The sequence below is a fragment of the Agelaius tricolor genome, unplaced genomic scaffold (genome assembly GCF_023055355.1).
Source record: "Agelaius tricolor isolate 1412-34295 unplaced genomic scaffold, bAgeTri1.0.p SCAF_4, whole genome shotgun sequence".
In the NCBI taxonomy this organism is placed as follows: Eukaryota; Metazoa; Chordata; class Aves; order Passeriformes; family Icteridae; genus Agelaius; species Agelaius tricolor.
The window spans coordinates 28,779,886-28,799,590 of NW_027269264.1; the positions used below are offsets into that span (position 1 = coordinate 28,779,886).

General features: G+C 34.1%; 1 protein-coding gene across 38 annotated transcripts in view; it reads left to right on the forward strand.

Annotated features, from left to right (window-relative positions):
- Window positions 1–19,705, forward strand: part of PTPRD (protein tyrosine phosphatase receptor type D) — a 1,154,223-nt gene that overhangs the window by 279,203 nt on the left and 855,315 nt on the right. For all 38 annotated transcript variants that reach the window (XM_071425013.1, XM_071425049.1, XM_071425014.1 and 35 more), the window contains exon 4: window positions 14,113–14,220. The gene's annotated coding sequence lies outside the window, so the exon portion shown is untranslated. The remainder of the gene's footprint in view (window positions 1–14,112; window positions 14,221–19,705) is intronic.

Below are 19,705 nucleotides of genomic sequence, written 5' to 3' on the forward strand. Positions count from 1 at the left end.
GGTGAAAACAAGAAAAAATTTCAATCCTTCTTGGCCTAATTTGAATAGACAACAATAACTTTTAACATCAAATAACTGAAGTTCAGTAGCTCTTTTCTTAGAAGTAGTTGTGAGGAAAACAACAGCCAACATTTTGTCTGTTTGCTGACAGTACTATGTCCAAAATACTATGTTCAGCTTTTTCATTCTCTTGTTGAATTACTTCTTGAATATGAACTATTTTGTCTGTGTATTTTGCTACATAATATGAGGTTTTTTTGGGGTTTTTTTTTTTTTGAAACTTCGAAATCATCTTGTCACTACCTAAGTTTCTATAGTTAGACTCTGGTTTGGTTCCAATATTTTATCCCACTTTAATTTTTTTTTTTAGAAGAAAGTGTATATCAAGAGGTCTTTGCTTTTTTAGTGATTTGTTTTTGTGAGAATTTCAGTGTAATCCCAAGTACATCTCAAGAAAGAACCACTCATTAAATCAAGGATAATCATATCTACCAAAAATAACGAATTGCATTGTAAAAGATCCCTTCTCTCATCCTTTTTAAATGCAAGTATTCATGAGCAAAGTAGGCACAGGGATGTGACAGAACCAGTATTATATTTCAGCTGGAGATAACTTGAGACTGGGAAGAAGTAAATCAGCTGTAAATGAGCATCATGTTAGTAAACCTGATCAAAGAACAAGGAAAAATTTAAAACATGTGAGACACCGAAAGTAGTTCACTCATACACCTGTGAGTGCTTTGTAGCAATAATAGCTCACAGACCGGACTGCACTCTGCTGAGATCAACCAGTTGTGAACTCCATCAGTTCTTGATCAGAAATACAGTGTTCTGACAGTGGGCTCTTGGGTATCAGACAGTTGTTAAGGCAAAGTAAAACAAGTGCATGTTTGGGCAGGCACATCAAGGTCCTGAGACCCTGCACTGCAAGATTGTAGAGAGCCTGTGACCTTATACCAAACCTGATAGAAATCATGTATGCTGAACGACCATTTCAACTTGAACTAGGTGTCATTATGAAATCTGAAAAGAAAAAAGTTTTTTGCACATGTACTGGTTTCTTAAAAAGTGTGCAATGGAAATAATATTAGTAGTATTAATGATAATAATAACAGAAGAACAATAATAATGTGTAGCAGATCAATCCTGGTAAAGGATATTGATTATGATCTTTGTACTATTTACTTATGACGACTGGAATAAAGGGAATCTTGAAAGTTTTCCCATACGACCTGGCTGACATAGGCAGACAAATTCTTGCTTCCAGAACAAGTAAAATATTGAATTTGAAATAAATCAAAAGTAGGTGTATTATCAAAAGTAGGTGGTCAAGACAGAAATGCAAAAGTAAAGACATTGTTTAGTGACAGATTATTAAAAACAGTAAGAAAGGTTAAAAATATCTGTGTATAGATAACCTCATTACTGAAGTGAATGAAACTGGAACAGATAAAAGTACAGAAGAATCTACTCTTTGAAGAGTGGTAGTATTGGTGTGGCGTGCCTTGATCTGGTTTGGTTTAGTTTTGTTCCTTCCCCATCCCCAGCTCCTTGCCCTCCTTTAGATTAGTAATTTTGGATGCCAGGATTCTGAAAGGTTTGAGAGAGGTTCTGAAAATGTAACTGATATGGTTAGGTTTACAAAGTCCTGGCTGACTCTGTTTTCATTTCAATGGTACAGCCAACTGTGTAGGTATATTGTAGGATCTGATAACATTTTATAAGGGTGAGAAGAAGGGAAATTTTATGGGGATCTGATTTATGATGAAAATTTGAACAAATACTTGAACAAATTTTTTCAGCATAAAGTGCTTTGAGACAAAGACCCTGAGGAATATTTATTCTTTTAGTTTTATGTAGTGAAGCAGATTTGAGTTGTACTTAACAAGCCGAATTGCATTTGAATTGCTTTAGGAAAAAAAATCAGGTTTGAACTCTTTATTACTAGTAATTTAATGTGTTCAGAAGTGAAACAGTTCATGAAGATAATGTTTAACACAGAAAGCTGAGTTTTGCATTGTGTAAGATATGGACTTTATAGATTGTGGAAAAGCCTAGGGCAAATGTGCTCTTTAGGATCTGATATGGTAGAACAGACCCAGCTTTTTTGCTGAATATCTGAATTTAGTATTAACTGTGTGTTTACTCTTTGGGTTTTGGTTGAGTAAGCAGAAAGAATCTGCAATATGTAAGCATAAGACTTCAAGTATATTAAAGATTAATAGTAAGATTTACACCAATCTTCTATATTAAGTAAAAAGATTAAATTAACTGCTACTCGGATTATTAAGAATATATTATAAGTGAGAAAGGACTGAATTAATTCAATCAACAGTCAGCTTTTTTTATTAATTAAACAACCACTGTCAAAATATGGGACAACAAATATTGTACCTCTTTAAACTGTTGTAGTTATAGTTTTGCAATTTAGTGAAGATATTTGACTTCTTACATTATTTTTCCTGTATATTTGCATGCAAATAGTATGCGATCTGTAATAGCATAGTCATGATAGCATTGATGATTAGATTATGCATAGAAAATACTCCTAAAGAATTATATGAGACACAAAACTAGATGTAGTTTAGAATCTTAACAGCTGAATGCCTGCAAGCCTATAAAATCTAATACTATATTATCTGTTGACTAAATTTTATTATGTCTGACAAAAGGTTTTATCTTCTTTTTGTTTCTTCATCCATTATTAAGAAATAAAATAAAATAAAAATATTTCATTTTTGGTTTTTGTAAATAATTTCTTGGCTTAGTAAACCTATATTTAGAATGTCAGTCTCACACTAACAACAAACCAGCTTATTTGGACTCCATATATAGCAGAAATCTCCCATCTTCTTAATCAAACCAATAAAATATCTCAAGGCTTTTTGCTATATGTTCCTAAACAAGGAACAGTAGGATCTGGTGTTTGTGGCTATTCATCTAGTCTACTGACTATTCAATCTGCATCACAGCAAGTTCTTCCCTTGCTATAGAAATGGCTTAAATTACTTTTGATTAAATTATTACCAAATGAAGCCATAAAGAAGGTTTTGAAAACAGTTTATTACAGCTACCATATTAGGAGAACCATAAGATTGAAAACTAGCTTTCCTTTAGGATAGAAGAAACCAAGGCAGGAAGTTATGATGTCAAAAGCTATTCCTGCATAGTGAGGATTCAGCCAGCAGGCATAAGGAAAGGCTGAAATCGGAATGAACTTTTGGATTACACCTAGTTGACAACTTTTGTTTATACAGGGTCACCTAGACCAGCTTTCCGAGACACATGCCCAGAATAGCTTTTAATCTACAAGGGCAGAGATCCCACAACTTTTCTGGGCTACCTTTTTCAGTGGTTGGTTCCCAAACGGAAAAGGAGGTTTTCTGTATTCAAAAAGACTTTCCTGTGTTTCAGTTTCTGCTCATTCCTCTGATCTTATCACCAGACACCTCTGAAAAGAGCCTGATTCCATCTTTGAACTGTCCCTTTAGATTTGTACCTACTTCGATGCAATCTGCCTTGACCATCTTCCCTGTCATCCAGATAATTAATAAAGGTGTTATATGTATTAAATGTGATCTCTCTTGTGTTCCTCTGATCTAACTTTCTGGGATATAATTCAGGGTGTTATGAGGGATGGGGGGTTCCCTAGAGTAGCACCAGAGCAGGACATCACCCAGTTGTGTGGGAATAAAGGCAGACTGAGTTCTAGCTGTCATATCATACTGCAGGTGGGTGTCAGGACTGGACCTGGTGATTGTAGCCAGGGTCAAACACAGACCCATGATGATGGGATGACTGAAAAAACTTCATCAATATTTTATTATTAACAAGGAAGAAAGTGTCACTTGAGTAAATCTGTTCTTCATATAGCATTGTGAGAAACCTTTTTTTGGTTTAGGAGGAAATTATCTTTTCTCGTCCTTTCCAGCATAAATTTTATATTCAAGGTAAATTATAAAGGACTGCACACTAAGCAAGTCTAGTTGCCAGTTCCCTGATGATAGAATATATAACAGTTATTTGAACAAGTGTTACTCCAGATCACATCTTCAGTACAGTTTCTGTGTGGGTAACACATTCACCATTCCCTAGTTCTTGGAAGCAGACAACTGCTATTTTGATTCCTGATATAAACTACTGTAGCTTTTTACAGTCTTTGTATGTATTTCCAATAGCCCGGATTCATTCACAGAAACAGAGAAAGCAGGATAACTAATACCAAAGAATGCTTGAAATAAGCCAGAGGCCTTTATGCCTATGGTTATTGAATGCATTAGAATCTCCCCAATCATATCTTTTGTTAAAGTAGATTTTTTTTTCAGAAGGAAGAGTAAGAAAAATAGTCTTAAATTTATAAATTTCAGATCTTTTATTTGGATTTATGTATTTTTTTCTGGAGCTATGACAAAAATAATCAGTGATGTGTGAAGCTTAAAAGTGAGATCCATCTATGTGATTTTTGAACAGGGATTTTTGCCACTCTTTAAAATTGTTTAAATAGCATAACCATTCTTTGTCCAGGAATTACAGATGCAGGGTGAAGGATTTCTGAAATAAAATCAGAATGTATTAGTAATCACATCTTTTCTTGATAATGCCTTTATTTTCTATTGAACAAGCCTTTCACAATATTTATCAAGCAAAAGGAAAGTTAGAGCACACCTGATACATTTGGCCAGATTGCACTAGTAAATTTCAGACACATGCTTTATAAACTAAAGACAATAGTAAGCAGATTGTATTGAATTGGTTTGGATGAATAGCGAGTGGATGGTGAACAGTATATTCAGGAGAACAGTAAAGTTCTCATTGATTCTATCCTTGCACAATGAACTTGGGGTCTTTCCCTGACATTCACTAAGGTTACTTGTTCAGATTATTTTGGCATATATTTTCAGAAGCACAGGAGTTGGATTTTATATGAAACTTTAAGCACAATCCATAGGAAATCATAGAAAACCCAAACACATTATTTGTTTAAAGCCAAATAAATAAAAAAGGAATAAATTAGGAATTTAGAACTTCTAAAGCCTAAAACATTTTTTTTAAATACCAAAACCTAGTAAGTATTATTTTTGCTACTGTTGATTTTTGCCAGTGTTGATAGAAAGTTTTAGATCAATACAACAGTGCAGAGTTTTAGGATTTGTTGCATTTGCCTTGACTCAGGCTGATTTTATCTTGCTTTAACAAGTGTCTAGAAGTCAAGAAATGATTGTCAAACATTTTGGAGCTGCAGCTCTGTGAGTTTCATCAGGTCAAGGTCTGATGCTTTATATCACCATCAGCATCACTTGAATTTTTGAAAATTTGCCAGTTTGATATCTTCATTTAGATCACAAAATACTAAAAAAAGTTGTTTATCTGAAGTATCTATCTTAATGCAACCACATTTTAGATAACACCGACTGTCAGAACATTTGGATATGTGTATCACCTGACTGCTTTTTAGGACTAAACAGAATAATTGTTCAGTAAAAAAGATGTCACAAGGAGTCATTGGGGATATTTACCGAGATGAACTTTTTAGTCATCTTATGTGGCTTACAATTACTACATTATTCTCTGTCAATATCTGGTAGTCTTCTTAAACTTTAATTAATAGTGTTGCTATAGTAATACATAAAATTTTAAATATATGCATATATGCTAATATTTCTCACTTTAAATTCCTTCCTGCTTGGATTTTGCATATGCCTCAGAAGAACCACATATTCATATACCACATACCACATATATCCTTTGTTTCTCACACAGACAGACATAGAAGAAAAAGAGCATGTGTTGTATTTTGTAGCAGAAAAAAATCAGAAAACATCATCCTCTTTAAAGCAGTCAGCATTGCATAGGAAATTTAGAGAGGTAGTACATCATTCCATTTTTAAATCAAAGATGCAACATTTATCTTTAAACAGAAAAAAAAATTCAGCTTTCAAAATTTAATAGTAATTTGAACTTTAGTAGTATCTTTCCTGTATTAACCTGTGCTTGCTAGGGTTTACAGGATAACAGCTTCTAGAAGAATCAAGGAAACCCTAATAAATACATGACTTTTCTAGTAATCAGACTCTGTGAACTAGGTTGCCTTTGGTTTCTTGTTTTTATTACCTCCATTCCAAATTTGAAAAAATGCAATTTGCAAAAAAATGCAAAAACCAGGCAGTTGTCTCTGCTTTAGGTGGAGAACTGAACTAGGAAAATCACTCCTTTGTTACCTGTCTAAATTATTCATGATTCTATGGCTTTGTGATAGAAAAACATTTACAGTAAGTATGTCTGAGAATTCATCACCAGCTGTCCTTGCCTCATGTCATGATACTGCATACCAGCACATCAGAAGACAATTTAGTCAAACAGTTCCTCCAAGTGCACTACTATATCTTCTTTTTCACCTCTGGAATAAACTTACATGTTGTGCTGGTTTTTTGTTATTGAGGGTTTTTTGGTTTATTTGTTTGGTTTTGAATTTAATGGACATTATCTTAAAAATCACATTAGAAAATTGTGATCTAAGTAGAGGTATGTTGAAATTATATGTGAAATTTCTCTTTTTTTCCCTTCTTCCTGTCATTTGGAAGTATTTGTGGTCTCTGCAGCTACCTTATCTATTGTATTTTTCACAGACTTCATTGCTTATAAGCTCTGAGTCTGGTTCTAAGGTTACAGTTTAAGATTGGTAGAGAAATTTCTGGATATGCTCCTTTTTATCCTGAGAAGTATTTATAAGCAGTTTGGTCACCATTATGATTGTAATAATAAGGGTCTGTAGTATCAAAATGAAGTAAAGTTGTATTTTATTTTACCATCTAGCAGTTTCCAGTCTTTTCTGTCATTTTCCTGCCATATGCATTAATTTCTCCATGTCCTATTAAAAAATAGGACAATTTATTTTAGAAATACCAAACTGCAGCATACATGAATGATGATTATTCACTCAGCCATGAGTTTTAAGGATAGATCTGTTTGTCAGGGATGCAAGACAGAGCTTTCATTCTGAAAATAGAATCAAGCGACCCTTAAAATTCAAGACCTCTGAAGATTAAGCTGTCTAGCTTAATCAGAGAGATGATTGAGGCATGAATTCTACATTAATATATATGTATATGCACACTACTGTAATTGAAAAGAGAGGGCAGCTGTTTAGCTTTGAAGACAAAATGATAACATAAAGCCAGTTATCGAGACCCAACTTTTAGACAGGTATTAAAATTAGAAATGCATATTCTAGTTGAGATATTTAAATAATATCAGAGTAATGCAATGCAATCTTTGGTAACACAACTATTTCAAATATGTACTTCACTCCAGAAAATTTTATAACCTCTGTGCATCGTTTTAATAAATATAGGACTGCTTTTGTTCATTTGGACAATGATGTATTTAAATCTCCGATTCCTCATTTTCCTCCTCCTCCTCCTCCTCCTCCTTCTTCTCATCCTGCTCATTATCATCATCATCATCATCATCATCATCATCTTTCAAGACTACTGGGGAAAACAAAATTTAATGCATTGACATTTTAATGTTCTTTGTACTTGCATCTATACATTAAACCAGTAACAAAATCAAATTTCATGCTTCAAAGCTTTAGCCAGTCATCAGCAAAGTGAAGGAGTACATTGTCTTGATGAGTAATTGGTTAGATATATTATTTCAGCTCCTCCTCTAAAGAATCAGAGGCTATAGCTGCAACTATAGACTGGAAGAAAAGACAGATGAAAAGACACTTAAAAAATATTTTTAGCTGCTGACATAATCAAGGTCATGCTGATCACCAAATTTTTATTCGAGTAGCAAATTTTCTGTGGTAAGTGTGATGGAGAGTTTAGGAGATTTTTGTCAACTTTTTAATTTTCTTTACAGCAAAATGAGTTGATGGAGGTCTTGAAATGACATAATGTGAAATCATTTTTCAGCTTCTAAATTTTATGATCACAATAAATCAGTTCTTGACAAAACTTAGCTGAGTTTTGTTTGAATTATCTGTGTATATTTCAGATAATAAAATCCTTTCAATATTTAAAACCTGGAGAAGAACACATACAGCCTCCCTTGATGTCATGACCTACTCAGGGAGAAATGAATACGATCATTACCCCTATGTAGTCTAACAAAGGGAAGTTACCAGCTCTGGCAGCTCTCAGATCAAAAGGATGACTGTTGTCGTGGTTGACCTTGGATTGCTGCCATATCCCCACCCAGACACTGACTCACTTACCCTCCTCATACGAACAGGAAGAGAAAATGAGATTGAAAATTCTTGTAATTTGTTAGTGTCTTTACACTCTTTATGGGAACAGAAATATAACACACTAGAAAATGACCTGGTTAAAATTAGATAAAGAAAATAAACCAACAAAGTCCAGATTAATGATTATGCATTTAAGATAAAAATAAAAAATGGGGAAAATCTGTACCATTAGCTACAATGTAGCAAACACTGTAACTGTGAAGTTGAATAAAATAATTGCTTCATAGTTCTAGTTAGATAAGAATATTATGAACCTCAAGGAAATCTTAGTAATTCAATTTACCCAGCATCCTGCATTTATAACACAGCTCCAGCATGGGTCATTTCCATGGGGTTGAGTCCTTCAGGAACAGACTGGTCCAACATGAGTTCCCCATGAGCTCTAAGTTTTGTGAGAAAATATTCTGCCATTTGGGCTCCTATTCACATTCTTTTTTCCACAATCAACAACTTCCATTAGGACATGTTTTTCTGAGTGTGGAGAGGTCTATGGCCTACAGTGTGGATATCTTCTCCAACAAGGTCTTCCATGGGCTGCAGGAGGACAATCTGATTCTCCATGGTCTTTACAAGCTGCAGAGGAATCCCTATTTCAGTGCCAGGAGCACATTTTCCTTCCTCCTCCCCTGATCTTAGTGTCTACAAGTTGTTTCTCTCACATTTTTTCTCAGTCCTATCTCTCACAGCTGCTACACAGTATATGTTGCCCTTTCTGAGATATATGTTATCAGAGAAGCAGAATCTTTGTTGATGCATTAAGCTATGGATCCATTTTGGAGCTGCCCGGTACTTTCTCTGGCTCATGTTGTGAAAGTCCCTACTCTCACAGAAACCACCTCTGCTGCTCTCCTCCCCAGTATCTTGCCAAAACAGGCAGGAAATGTTTATAATTAGGACTCTTGCATTATCATGAAAAAATATTTTGAAATATAATCAGAATCTTGCTCTATAAACCCATAGTTGATTATGATTTCAAGTAGTTAGTAGACTACTACAATCTTGGAGCAGGTAGAGATGTTAGATTCTGTACTCAGAAATAAGCTCTTATAATTCCACAATGCTTTAGAAGATGCCTATGTTTTTATTTTTTCATAGGAAATCATTACTTTTCTAGAATAAGTCAGAATGTGACAATCTCAGTTGCTTTAAGTTCTGAAGTCAGGATCAATGTATTTATTAACACTTTTCAGTCTGTGAACATATGTTAGAGATTTTCTGTCTCTGCATTTGCCCTGTATTTTTGTGAAGCTTCTTGTTATCTCAAGCATGTCATCTCTTGTAGTGTAAGGACTTGCAGTCTTACTATAACGACTTGCAATCTTACCTAAAAGATACTGCAGCTGATGAAAATTTTCTTGTTAGGTCAAGAAACCCTGGAAAGTTTGTTTTGAGAGGACAGTAAAATAGGTAGTATGACGCAGAACTTACAACTTTGAGAGCAGCAGGAGAGAGCAGCAGAATATGTTTATTCTCTCTTGCAAGTGTGATAGGGTAAAATAGATTTCTTATGACTCTTTCCCTAAGGAGTATCAAGATATAAAGGTATATGAATTTTTTCTGATAAATAGAGTTTTTTTAAAGGTACAGTGATTAATAATATAAAGAGGAATTAGGAAATTCTGTCATCAATCGCAGTGTTTTGTAATGCAAATACCATGAACTGTCATATATAAAAATTCTTAAATTCATGTGACATGTAAAAATAATGGTTTTATGTTTCTGTTCTTTTCGTGTGTGTGTGTGTTAGAGTTAAAATTTGTGTTGTATACTTAGAAATAGAACTGTGGTGCTCAGGTACTGGCAGAAATTAAGTGTATTTTAATGTTGTTCTAAGTTCTGTACTTTTTCTGTGCCATGCTTTTAATTTAGCTATGTTCTTGGTAAAAACTTTAAAATATAATCTACACAAACCTTGAAGAACTAAAAAGGTTTCATTTGAGAACACACTTTTATTTTTGTTCTCTATTTTCTGCTTGTTTTATTTGTTTCTAAACAAATTTGTATGGCTATGGCTGTAGGAAATTATTGAATGGAAAATGTTTTGACATCTTTAAATAAAGAGAGAAATTAAGCTGTCAAATGCAAAAATATTCCATCACTGGGAAAGCAAAAATTACTCTAAAAGGGTATCACTTTCAGCGATAGAAATTTTATGAAACATATGTGTTCATTAATTTGCTTTATTATTTGGTGTTATTTTTGCTATTAATTTGATGATGTTTCCAAATTTTTAATAAAAGATAATAGAAACATTAACTGTCTCCATATATATATATATATATATATATATATATATCTGTGAATCACAAATGAAGGTAAAATACATGGAATAAATGAAATTTATGTAACTGTAAATGTGGATTAGTTGTTAAAATAGACAGACTGTATAAGGTAGGGTCATATCCCAAAAGTGTGAATGAAAGAGAAAAGGATTTAATTTTTTTAAAGGGAAGTTATCATTATCTCATGTAGCCACCTTTTCTGTCCAAAGAAATAAGCAAAGGCTTACTGAACTCTATTATTTATGGAAGTGAAAAGAATATAATGGAATTTTTATAAATAATTTGCCTTTTATCTAATTTACACTACTAAGGATAACTTGTGTACTATTTTCCCATTTTCAGAAATCATGGATATCATATAAACACTGGGAATGTTCACTGATGTGTTGTTTCTGTGATGTCTGAGGCAGGATTTCATATTATGTCTTATGATTTTAAAAAGAAATTTTCAAAGAAGGTATAATATCCATGTCCCAAGTGGCATCTAGCATATCTGAAATCTACTACCCTATATTCCTTTGAACAAGGGCTTTTGTGCCAGAATCTTGTCATTTTTTTTCTATCAACTGATCTAATAAGAGATATTACTGCTCTTCACAAGCTTTCCTTAATATCTAGCTTTTGTCTTTGGAGAGCAGTGTCACAGGTCTGAATCGAACTCATTGAAATTAACTGTGACCAGGAGCACATATGTAAATGTCAGTGCTGAAGCTTAACCTTTTTTCTAACACTGTCAACTATATATTGCCATCTGGCTTTCTCAATTTGTTTTCTAAGAAAATGTAAATGTTTCCACCCCACTAGCAGGGAATTTCAATGTACATCATAGAAGAGAGAGGAAGTAAAGCTCAGTGCTCTGTTAGTGGCTAACAGAAGTAGCAGACAGCCCAAAGCATCATGCTTATCTGTTGCTTTCATTCAGGAGCCAGAGTGATATTTCCTTCTGTTCCCAACTGATAACCAGTGCAAAATACAGGCAAAAATAACTTTGCGACAACTGCATTCCTATTAAAAAAAAAAAAAAGAAACACCAACTGCTGGGCTGATTGGCAAGATGTTGAAAATGTTCATAGGTTTGCTGACACTGAAATGTGTAGAAGTGGAACTGGAACTAAGGGAAGGGGAAACTGAGTTCTGGGGAAAAAGAGAGGAAGAGAAGCCAAGAAAAGACATAGGAAAAGATTAAGTACATTGAAAGAAATCAATTTTAATTTAAAATTTAACAAGGAAGGTATATTTTGAGAGAAAATATCTTTTGCTTCTCTTGAATTGAAAATGTGTACCCAGTTTGTTTCCCTACAGTAGCTGAAGTGTGAGAGAAAAATCTCATGATGCTGCTGCACAAGTTTGTTTCCCAATTTCAAGTTAGGAGTAACAAAAGAGAAGAGGTTTTTACCTCTTAACCTCTGGTGATGATTCAGTCTCCTACACTTCTCTGCCTTGGAGAATTCCAGACTAGACTTGTTTGGAAATTCACCATTAGAATACTTTCTGTTAAGAAATTATTAGTTGTTCTCAAGATGCAACTTGTGATGACATATGCAGCAAAGTGGGTTTATCTTTGAAGCACTTTGGAGAGATTTAATTCTCAGTTGCAGATTTTACTCATTAACCTTTGCGGTCTTGAGACATGGTTATATTTCCCCGTACTTTTAGAAAAATTGTTGGTTTCTGACAAAGTCTTCAAACACTTTTGGAATTCTGCCTGTAAATAAATGTTTTGAAATTCAAAAATATTACAGGACTTGTAACAAAAGCCCTTTTTCAGCTCTCTACTGATAGTTATTTGTGGTCAAATCCATAAGCATTTTAAATTAAATTTGGCTGAACAGAAGATGTATGTATAAACAACCTCCACTAAAGCTTATACTGAAGGGGCAACTACTGAAATTTGTTGGGTCTTCTACTGAAAGGGGCAGCTACTGAAAGGGCTTCTGAGAGAATGAGTTTACTAATGGTGTAAGTCCAGAGCTGCAAAGTGTTTCTGGAATAATGTAGACTTTTTATTTCTTGGAATTGTGTATATAACTAAGATTAGGAATTTTTTCTTGATATTAAAATTAGAATATAGTAAAAGGAGCTTTCAGCTGCTTGGAAATCGCATGTTAATTTTATAAGATTATTTCAATTGTTTTGAACTAATTAATTATTTAAGCAATTAAACTACAGGAAAAGCATTACTGAATTTTTTTAAGTTAGAGCATACTTATTTTTCTGATGAAATAAAAATGTGCTATTTGCCTTTAATAAAATAACATTAATTCATAAAATAATGTCAGTATGTGACAAGGTGTAGTTCTTCTAAATGTTTACACTCTAAATTAAAGGCCATAAATTTGTCAGATGTGCAGTGCCTCTCCAACCAGTATTTATATTAGCATTGAATAACTAACTATATAGTAATAATCCATCTTCTTGTAGAGTCTTTTCATAACCTATCATTTCCTCATAAGCTGTATATCCTTTACAGCAAGGAATGTTGATGGATAAAGATCTGAAATTTTCTAAGCCACCTGTGATTTTCTGAATACTGCTGTTCTGTCCATATTGCTACCATTGCATGAAAGCTCACTATTAAGTTGTTTTAAGTCAGTGAGTTTCTGAAAAATTTGTCTCCTGTAGAAATCTATTCATTGTGTTGTAATAAAGCTGAGAGTTGTAATATATTTGGTTTTCTTTCAATTGGAAGGACAGAAATATCATATGGTCAAGACAACAAAATTACTGAATATTTACTTCTAGGTGTGATAAATCTCTGCTTTTTCCACTGTGTTTTCCCCACATATTTCCATTAATATCTCTGTCCCTTCAGATATTTCTCTGTTGTCATGTTGCCACTGGTTGACCTTCTGCCTGCAAATAACTTCCATGAAGACTTATAGTATATTTTTTTCCCCAGGAACTTAAGTTAAACTGATTGGGCTATGATTTTCACAACCATCTTTTCCCCATCTTCTCGATATTATATTAGATTCTTGATATATTAGGTTGATATTAATTATATTATATTATACTATATTAGTTGCTCCTTTAGTTAGTTAGGACTTCTTATCTTCATTTCCTTTCAAAGGTGAGAGAGAGCACTTTAAAATTGAGAGACTTTTTCTTTAACCTTTTGTCTTATAAATAATTTTCTCATAAATTTGAAGTCTATAGTCCGTAATAAGAAGAAACTTGGAAAAAAGAAATGGTACTTCAAGATCAAAATAAAAATGAAACTTTCTTATTTAGATGCCTACATTAGCTCCTTTGCTCTGAAACACTTCTATTTGCTACTGCTAAATTCTCTGACTAATTTCTTCAGCATCAACATTTTTAAATCCATAAATATTTGAATAAATATATATATGAATAAATGTACACAAAATAAATTATTTTTAGAGCACTTATTTATATGTGTATTGTATCACACAATCAAGGAGAAATTCAAAGAGTGAAACTGTTTATGCTTCTATCCTTTGTGTAACTGTTTTGATGACCCCTCTAATGAGACAGGCTAAGATAATATAATAAATGTCTTATTGCACTTAGAAGATAGGGAAGAAAAATAGTTACTGACCCTGTGTTTCATTCCAGGTGGGAGTAAAAAACAACTGTTTTCCTCACCGTTTACAACCCAGTTAAGAATTTGACTGACAGAATGTTGGCACCAGCTGTGGCAGAACCGATCAGCCTCAACTCCAAGTAAGTGATGTCTTACACATTTGGAGATTCATTTCAGACTAAATTTACAAATCCTACTGATTTCTAGCAACAAACAAAAATTAAAAATACACTTTATATGGCACTGTAGAGGACTTTGATTTCCCTTGTTGTAGAATTCTTAAACATATCTTTAAATCAGTGTGTAACTTCATCTGTTCATAATGTTGCTTTGCAAATTTGATGCCGCCTCATTCTGATTCCTCTTCCTTTCTAGACAATTAAAAGCACTATCTGAAAGTAATGACAAATTATTATAAAACATAAATATAAACATGAACATGGGGGAAATATTCAATGATCAAGAAAATGTAGACAAAAAAATAGTTTGTTGACATAGAAGAAAAACTGGTGGGAAAAAACCTAAGTAAGAATATTTAGATGCAAATTAAATTAACCTTGCTTCCCACTCATGGGAAGTACTTCTCATGGGAGACAATTGTGGGTAAAGGACAGAGTAAGAAGCCTTGGTAGTCCAAAAATTATCTCTGAGGGAAGTCCACATGTTATCTTTCACATGGTTAAGGTGACAGTAGTGCTACAGTCACCCACACAGGAATTATGCACTCACATTAAAGTGCGCCTCTCATCCTTCTAGTCTTAGATTTTTAATATTCATGGACACCAGTATCTCAGTTCTACTTAGAGTTTTGTTTTCTTTGATGTTGAAAAATTCCATTTTTCTGATAGCTAGTAGGAAACTGTGGAGAAGATAAAGTCAGGTTATCAGTTTGTCGGATCAGCTTTTTGCTCACAATATAATTTCTCAGTGAAAATCTATTTTCCTCTTTGAAAACTGGGCACAGGATGCCTATTGTAGCAGACCACAGCTAAGAGCATCATTTTTATATTGGTTCATTTTTACATTGATATATATATATTCAGTGTGTACCATTCAAATTGTTCCCAAATATTAACTAGCATGTAGTGAAAAAAAATCAGAATTAAGAAAGTGTGATGAGAGTGTGACTGAATTATTAAAGATATTTATGTACTCTGGAACACAAAAAAAGTAGGATGAAAAATGAGGGTGTTAAGTTGTATATTTCACAAGTACTTCTAGTGAGCAAAGTACAAGAGATAAAGTGAGGGACTACTTTTGGATAAAAATATAATATGTTTATATTAATCAATTTAGCTTGGCACTTACAATATGAGTGACAAAAAATATAACCCAGAAAAATGAAGGATATAGAGCTTAAGACAATTGCTGCTCAAATTACAGCAGTTTAAAATACCCTGACACCAGAATACTCAGTCTTTTTCTAGGCCATCTTTGTAACAGTGATAGACTAAAAGGCAAGGAAAAGAAATATTGTATTCATTCTACATTTGGGAACAAGGTCACAGCAAAGTGAACATTTGACATTAGGAGTCTGCTATTGGGCCAAAAATGGAACCTGTTTATTTTGACCCTTGTTCCAGGGTTTCAGACTTCATCTCTGTGAAAGGTTAACACTTTGCATCTGGATAACATCAGGATCAGATTTTCACAAGCTTTTAGTACCCTCACTGGACGAGGTCTTCTATTCTTTCCACAGAGAGCACTTAACTGATTATCAAATGATAGTCCCTGATTTTAATATATGCTGAAGGTCAAGGTTTACATTTTAGCAGCTTTCCTATGTGATGACAAAATTTGACAAGGTCTAATTGGTTGTGATTTGTCTTTTAATCTTGTAATCTCTTATTATTGTTCCATTTATATGTGTGAAGATAGCAGAATTTAGAGGCATATTGAACTGACATTTCCCTTAGACATGGGAAAAAAGAAATTGTATGTACTGATGACATTTCTCTGGATTGATTCAAGTCATAAATAAGGGCAAGAAAAAAGCTTAGTTTCTGTCTCCCTCTTTTTTAGTGCTTTGAATAGGCAGGTAGTGAGTAGGGGCAACAGTTCTTGTTACCAGTTTTGGAGCTGTTATTTACATGGTATTGTCTGGAGGGTATGAAACTCTGTTTACTGTTTCTTCATCAATAATGAGTCTAAAAAGTTATATATAGACAAAAAAGGAAACTAATTCCCTTTAAACATGACCAAAATTCTGTTTGCAGTTCTTAAACTAAGGCCTGTTAATATATTAAAGTTAAGTCTTGAAAACTTTTACATAAGTTCAAAAGCATCTTCTGAATGTTTATGTAAATAACATATTCTTAAAATTCTTTGAAACAAGAACATCTACGAAGATAGAATTTTAAGTACTTTTTCATATTTATAAGTGCAGAATTTGCTGATGGTTAATGTACTGTATGTGCAATACACATACAAACCACTCAGTAAATGAAGCAATCCCAGAGCTGACCAAACAGAGATGGCATGTGAATATAGTAACGTGAATATCATTGCATGTGGAATCCTGACATCTTCTCTATTTTTATGATTCCTGTGGAGTGAAACTACTCTTCTTTTTATGCAAATGTGAAATTCAGGTGAGAAAAAGCACTTAATTTCCCCAATGTGTTATAGGAAATACATGGAAGTCCAGGGAGATAAATACTTTTCCAGATCCTACATTAGGATTTTGGAAATGAAGCTGCCCTTTGTGCAGGGCTGTCAGTAATACAGGAAACAAGCAGTCCATTTTCACTTTCACATACAAATATTTGTATTTAAAAAGGCAACAATTTTTCAAAACAATTTATAGCATTGGGAATACTGCTATTTTTTCATCATATTCTACACACTGGTGTTACAAGAAATGTGTCATATATCTCTATTTCATATGATGTTATCATATGAAAGATCACACATTTCACACATCTTATCATATGAATTTTTATCCCCAGTTGAGCTCTGGGATGAGGCATGTTTGTTTATGTGTGATATGAATTTGGGCAGATTCTATCTGTTGATGCTAAGTTGATCTCAGTAGAGCTTTGTGCAGACATTCAAGCTGACTATTTTCATGCAGTTATTTGCCTTGTGTTGAACATTAAAATTGCAGCTAAAACTGTTCAGTCATGTCCTAGGTGAAGCTTGGATAAAATATCTTGTTATGTCCATTATTTTTTAATAAAAGTATACAGCTTTTACTCAAGATAAACTATTGCTTCTTTCACTAGAAATCAGAGTAATTATTGACAAGACCATAGTTTACTTCAATTTCTAGCAAAGATTGCCACATGTTGCAAGGTGATTTGCCTCTGGGAATATCTTTGTACATATTCTTTATAAAAAATTAGAAGTTCTTGTCTGCATGGAGGATACCCCAATATCTCATGACTCCTATATCTGATTATGTAGTCTATTTGCCTGTAGGCTGACTAAGTCTTATTAAGTGTGAAAAGGTATCAATTTAATATGTAAAAAATAATTTATTAGTAGTATAATTAAAATATTGAAAGTCTAAATAAAATACTATTGCCAGATCAGATGTTACTATTATGCATAAGGAAAGAAAGTAAGTTTGCTGATGAGACCAAACTGAGAGGTGCTGTTGACTCTTGGGCAACAAGAAGGGCAACAAGAAGGTTTGCAGAGGGATCTGGGTAGGTTGGAGCAGTACTGCATCCCACAATTTACAAGGATTTTAATATCTTCTAATATATCTAGAGGAGAGCAACAAAGCTCATGAAAAAGCTGGGAAACATGTCCTGCGAAGAATAGCTAAGGATTTTGCCTTGTCCAGTTTGTAGGAAAAGAGGCTCAGAGGTGACTTAATTTCTCTCTGCAGCTTCCTGAGGAGAAGTGGAGATGAAAGTTCTGACTCTTTTCTCTGGGATCCAATAATAAGACAAGTGGGGATGGTTTCAAACTGTGACAGGGGAATTTCAGACTGGACATTAGAAAGCAATTTTTTATCTAGAGAGTGGTCAAATCCTGGAAAGCAGAGTGGTGGTTGATGTTGTGTCAGTATTTAGAGGTGTTTTGACAAGGCCCTTAGCAACAGGCTTCAACTTTGGATCAGCCTTGAAATGGCTAAGGAGTTGAAGTAGATGTTTGTAGACCCCTTCTAACTAAAGTATTTTATTCTGCTCTAAAGAATAAACAAAAGATATATTACTAGAGGATATCTCTCCATAATCACCATAGAATTATAAAACACCAGATTAGAAGGGGCCCTCAGAGATCATCTGGTCCAAACTTTCTTGTCAAAAGCGTCTAGACAAGATTGAGTAGCACCCGGTCCATCTGAATTTTAAGTGTCCAACGCTGTAGAATCTACCATTTCCCTGGAGAGAATACTCAGAAGTCTGATTGTTTTGAAAGAACTTTCCTCTTGCATATAATCAGATTATCCCTGGAAGTAACTTGTAACCATTACCCCATATCTTTTCCAAATGACTCCTTCTGAAAAGGGAGTCGTCAACTTCTTTGTAGTCACTCTAAATTTTCCTGAGTGGATGTTGTCAGGGCCCATCAATTTGCAGGGGTGAAGTTGCAGTAAAATTTACTCACCAATTCTTCCTTCAGTGAAGGTGGGTTTGTGTTTATTTCAACCTGGACTTTTGCTCCCTGGGTCGAGCAGTGCTGGTGCAGAGAGAGGTGAATGAAGTGCTCAGAACCTCTCCCTTTTCAGCATTTTGGTGACCTCTCTTGTTTAACAGAAGGATAGTATTTTCCTTCTGTTTCTGTTTGTCATTGAACAGTTTCTTGTAGTTTTTGATGTTTCTGGTCAATACCAGTTTTAGCCAAGCTTTTGCTTTTGTACCTGCATCTCTGCACACCTTGGAAACGCTCTTGTGTTTCTCAATGGGTCTTCATTTGTTTTGACATTTTTGATATGCTTCTCTTTTGGTTGTGATCAGACTCAAAAGCTTGTAGCTCAGCCAAGGGGATCTCTTGCTCTGCCTACTTCCCTTATCTTAACGGGGATTAACTGGTTTTTGCTTCCAGAAGTGCATTCTTGAAAAACTCTCAGTATTCACCAGCTCCTTTTTCCTCCAGGGAATCTTCCACAGAATACCTCCCAGCTGTGTTCTGAGCATGCTGAAGTTTGCTCTTCTAAAATCTTTGTCTTTAAAATCTTTAAAGTCTTGTGTGCTCCCTTCAACCCCAAGCTTCACAATACTGCTGCTAAGGCTATGACTAACCAAGATAATTGAATAACAGGTTTCCTTGGTTTGTGAGCAACAAGTCCAGCTGTGCCTCATTCCTTTTTGATACATCTAATTTTTGTATGAAGAAACAGTCCCATTTCAGGAACTGTCTGGATTTCATGTGAGCTGCTGTATTCTTCTTCCAACAAATGTCTGGGTGTGCCCTAAAGTGCCCTATAAGAATCAAGTTCTCTTGATCCAAAGCTTGATAAGTTCTTTATAACCATAGAGTCTCCAGTACAATCTGAACCACTTTTCTTGTCATTTACTCCCTTTGCTCCTCTACACTCTATTATGCATCCCATTTCTAAACAGCCTCTGTTTTCATGCCAGCAAGCCGTCTTCACCAAATCATTATGAAAATCCCATAGATGTTACATGCAGACTTCATGTATTTGTTATTAAACTCTATTTAAAATTATGG